The 5,163-nt window shown below is 43.2% G+C and overlaps 1 protein-coding gene across 3 annotated transcripts in view; it reads left to right on the top strand.

Moving 5' to 3' along the window:
• The window catches only part of ITCH (itchy E3 ubiquitin protein ligase), a 136,481-nt gene that overhangs the window by 3,490 nt on the left and 127,828 nt on the right, over positions 1 to 5,163 (top strand). For all 3 annotated transcript variants that reach the window (XM_017878612.1, XM_017878617.1, XM_017878645.1), the window contains exon 2: positions 2,649 to 2,725. The gene's annotated coding sequence lies outside the window, so the exon portion shown is untranslated. The remainder of the gene's footprint in view (positions 1 to 2,648; positions 2,726 to 5,163) is intronic.

Genomic DNA, 5,163 nt, shown 5'->3' on the forward strand with positions numbered 1-5,163 from the left:
CCTTCTTTATAAAAAGGAAGAAAAAAAAAAAGAAATAGATGAACAGATTTTTAGACAGGGAAATGATGTGAGTACATATGTGTTTTAAGAAGATTGCTGTGTACTGCAGGACAAAGATAGGCATCAAAAAACAAAAAAAGAAAGATTACTCTGGTGATGAACGAAAGGATGAAAAAGTAGCTATTGCAGAAGTCTAGTTGAGAAGTAACAAAGCCTGACCTTGGAGAGAGGTTGTGGGGGTGATCAAAGGATTGGATTTAGCTTTTTACTAGTGCAGTATTGTTGCCATAGTTTTAGATGAGGATTTTTTTTAGAGCTAGTGTGGGTAAAGGGCTCCTTTTCTGTCAAAAGAACCCATTAGCAAGTCTAAATTATATTGCCAGGTTATATATGTTATATATAGTATGAGAGTGAATTGTTCATTAGCATCTTTGAGAAATTAGAAAGAACTATGTCAGGTGTAATTTGGAAGAGAACTTGGAGTTTGTTATTATTTTCGAGATGGAGTTTTGCTCTGCCACGCAGGCTGGAGTGCAGTGACGTGATCTCGGCTCACTGCAGCCTCCACCTCCTGGGTTCAAGTGATTCGTGTGCCTCAGCCTCCCAAGTAGCTGGAGTTACAGGTGCGTGCCACCAAGCCTGGCTAATTTAGAACTTTGGCCTGAGATTTATGTCTCTCAGTACTATTGATCAAGGCTTGTTGGAAGTGTTTTTCTCTCAGCCTATAGAAACTTGCTCATTGAGTTTTAGAGTTGGAAGAAATTACAGAGATTATCTAGTCCATAATAGCAAATATATTTTGGTTTATCGGCCAGCTCTAATTGGAAGCTGCCAGTAGCACTGTTTGGAAGGATTCTGGTTGTAGGGGCTCTGAGGAATTGTATCATGGTTGATCAGTGATGTCTCCTATGGACAGTTATCTAGTAGGTAGTAGATATGTGCCAGACACAAGTTATTCTTAGATTACTCCAATCTCTTATTTTCTATTTTGTTGTTGTTGTTTGTTTTAAAGGTTAAATAATTTACCTGAAACTAGTTAAGAGTAAGAACTAGAACTAGCACTAGGTTTTGCAACTCTGAGACTGGTATTCTCTGGTTTACCAAGATCAATGTGCACTACCGAAGAACTTCTGGTATTAGACTAGAAAAAGAAAAGGGAGATTTTTAGCCTGTGCCTCTTGACTGTTTAGGCAAGAGTTTAACAAGGAATTTTGGCCTAGAAGTGAGTTTTGTTGTATTCATTCTGTCTTAAGAAATTTGTGTTAGGGCCAGGTGCGGCCCTAACCAGGGCTCACGCCTCTAATCCCGGCACTTTGGGAGGCCGAAGCGGGCAGATCGTGAGGTCAGGAGTTCGAGACCATCCTGGCCAACATGGTGAGACCCCATCTCTACTAAAATACAAAAAATTAGCTGGGCGTGGTGGCACGCACCTGTAGTCCCAGCTACTTGGGAGGCTGAGGCAGGATAATCGCTTGAACCCGGGAGGCAGAGGTTGCAGTGAGCCCAGTCTGGCAAAAAGAATGAGACTCTGCCTCAAAAAAAAAAAAAGAAAAGAAATTTGTGTTAGTACTGATAGGAAATAGTCACCTGTTTTGTTGTTTTGCCACTTTCTTTCTTGTTGCCTAACTCAGTTTTGGGTTTTGAGGATTGGTTTCCTTTATAAGAATTAAGACATAAGTATGTAAGGTTATTTTTTTCTGTATTTATAGGACTTAGCCAAATTCTGGGCTCATAATAAACATTCAGTAAAGGCATGTTGACTTTTATGGCTGTAAATGATACTAGCTTTGAGTCAATATAAGTTAGTTAGGGGGTTCACAGAATTGAATTGCAGCATTCTCTGGTTGGGAGGTTGGCTTTCAGCTAAAAACTTTAAGTTGGAAACTATCCTCACAACTAGAAGCAGTTAGCCAGAAGCTGTTCCTGCCTCTATCCTCCTCCAGTCTAGCAGTGTACTGTCCTTGAAAAACTGCTGCCAGCTCAGCTCTTTTGCTTCTTTTCAGAACTGACTATATCCAGATCCTTGGTGTGCTTTTTCTTTTCCTGTCCCTAGGAGTCTCTAACTTGCAGGGACTATCATTATGGTGACCCTTATAGACTGGTGTATTTATATGACCATCCTCATTTTGCCAGATAGCCATCATACTCAGATTGGTATCTTCCCATACTATGTAGGAATCATTTTCCCCCAATTCTTTCTTTTGTCCTGTCTGCTCCATTAAAAATTGTCTATCCCATGAAATTTTTAAAAGAGACTTTGTGCTTGTAGAGTCCCAAGGTCATTGCAGATCTGATGTGTTTAACTATAGAAGTCAGCTGGGCACGGTGGCTCACGCCTGTAATCCCAGCACTTTGGGAGGCCGAGGCGGGCAGATCACGAGGTTGGGAGTTCAAGACCAGCCTGACCAATATGGGGAAACCCCCATCTCTACTAAAAATACAAAAGTTAGCCAGGTGCGGTGACGTGCGCCCATAGTCCCAGCTACTCAGGAGGCTGAGGCAGGAGAATCGCTTGAACCCAAGGAGGTTGGAGTGAGTCAATATCGTGCCACTGCACTCTAGCCTGGGGGACAGAACAAGACTCAGTCTTAAAAACAGACAAAAAACTATAGAAGTAATATGTTAATGGACTCTCCTTCCTTTTTCAGGTACCATGCATTTCACAGTGGCCTTGTGGAGACAACGCCTTAACCCAAGGAAGTGACTCAAACTGTGAGAACTTCAGGTACGGTCACATCCTGTGAGAGAACTTGGGGGCAAGAGTGATGCAGAGGCCAAGCTCTGGTCATATAACTGCTGTGAGGAGAGAGCAGTGTTAATGCTAGCTGCATCAGTTGGTTGAACAAATAGGCAGCTTCACTTGGTTCTGAAACCCAAAGCTGCCTCTGCAAGGATTAACCTGTGAGCCACATTGTGCTCTTAACTTGAATTTTCTGACTTTTCTGTTTTTGTAGATCCCTTACACATACGCATACTTTTTCTATTTGTGTTGTTTTATACACATTTACCTCTGTATACTATCTAGACATGTGCGTGTGTAGGGTTAAGAGGTGGGGAATGAAAAAGAAGACAACATAGCCAGGTGCAGTGGCTCATGCCTGTAGTTCCAGCACTTTGCGGGGCCAAGGTGGGAGGATCACTTGAGCCCAAAAGTTTGAGACCAGCCTGGACAACATGGCAAGACCCTGAGTCCACACAAAATAAAAATATTAGCTGGTGTGGCGTGTACCTGTAATCCTAGCTGCTTGGGAGGGTGACGTGGGAGGATCACTTGAGCCCAGGAGGTTGAGGCTGCAGTGAGCCATGATCGCGCTACTGCACTCCAGCCTGGGCGACAGAGTGAAACCGTGTCTTGAAAAAAAAAAAAGACAGCATAGTTCAGTGGAGAAAGAATAGAGGACTTGGAAAGAGAAGATCTGGGTTCTGATTTGATTTTGCCACTGACAAGCTGTGTGACTTTCAGCAAGTTATTTCATCTTGCCAGACCTCAGTTTATACATCTGTAAAATAGGTTAAGTATTGATTCCTATCTCCCTCCCTGTCATTGTTGTGTGGATCAAATAAAATAATACCTATTAAATCTTTAGTAAAGGACATGAATTCATGACTTAAAATGTTGTCTTGGCCTGGCACGGTGGCTCATGCCTGTAATCCCAGCACTTTGGGAGGCCAAGGCGGGCGGATCACTTGAGGTCAGGAGTTTGAGACCAGTCTGGTCAACATGGTGAAACTCCGTCTCTACTAAGAATACAAAAATTAGCAGGGTGTGGTGTCGTACACCTGTAGTCCCAGTTAACTTGGGTGACTGAGGCAGGAGAATCATTTGAACCCAGGAGATGGACACTGCAATGAGCCAAGATCGTGCCACTACACTCCAGCCTGGGCAACAGAGTGAGAGTCTGTCTCAAAAAAAAGAAAAAAAAATGTTATCTAGATCCACAAGGTGAGAGAAGTTGACAATAATATTGTGAAGGAAAACATGAGGACAAGACAGATCACTTTAAAAGGTGAGGAGAGAACGAAGACTACTAGATAAGAAAAAAAATTAGAACATAAAATTAAGCAGTAAGAGAATAGGGAGTGAATTAAGTTGAGCAGGTGAATTGTTAGATAAGAAAGCTGAATAGGAAGATAGTGGTAAAATAGAACTAAAATGTGGTCCAGCATTGCCACTTTTGGGTATATATCCAAAGGAAATAAAATCACTTTTTTTTTTTTTGGAAGACGTGGTCTTGCCCAGGCTAGAGTGCAGTGGCATGATCTTGGCTCAATGCAGCTTCTTGCCTCCTGGGTTCAGGTGATTCTCCTGTTTCAGCCTCCTGAGTAGCTGGGACTCGGGAGGCCAGGCGTGCACCTGCCACACCTGGCTGATTTTGTATTTTTGGTAGAGATGGGGTTTTTCCACATTGTCCAGGCTGCTCTTGAACTCCTGACCTCAGGTGATCTGCCTGCCTCTGCCTCCCAAAGTGCTGGGATTGCAGGCGTGAGCCACTGAGCCCGGCCTGCTCTTTTTTATATTTAAGAGAAAGGTATTTAAAATATCTTTAAATTATTTCTCAGCATATCCATTTCATCTCAAGCTCACAAAGCAGTTCTTTGTGGAAAGGTATTTGAGCCAACCTTCAGGAAACCTGGGTTCTAGCCTTGGTATTACTGGTCACTTAAATTGTGTGATCTTGGGCAGCTCACTTAAATCTCCCCGGGCCTGGTTTCCTCAGTTACCTATTGAATATTTTGGATATGATTTCTCAGGTTCTTTCCAGCTCACTCTATTCTGTTCTGTGCTTTATGTGCTGACTGATTTTTCACAGCTTTGTTGACATCACAATATATGACTGATATCGGAAATACCTTATAATAAGGCTTCGGCTGGCACGGTGGCTCACGCCTATAATCCCAGCACTTTGGGAGGCCGAGGCAGGTGGATCACAAGGTCAGGAGATCGAGACCATCCTGGCTAACATGGTGAAACCCCGTCTCTACTAAAAATACAAAAAATTGGCCGGGCATGGTGGCAGACGCCTATAGTCCCAGCTACTGGGGAGGCTGAGGCAGGAGAATGGCGTGAACCCGGGAGGTGGAGCTTGTAGTGAGCCGAGATCATGCCACTTGTACTCCAGCCTGGGCGACAGAGTGATACTCTGTCTCAAAAAAAAAAAAAAA

This window comes from Rhinopithecus bieti, unplaced genomic scaffold (genome assembly GCF_001698545.2).
Source record: "Rhinopithecus bieti isolate Rb0 unplaced genomic scaffold, ASM169854v2 scaffold_65, whole genome shotgun sequence".
NCBI lineage: Eukaryota > Metazoa > Chordata > Mammalia > Primates > Cercopithecidae > Rhinopithecus > Rhinopithecus bieti.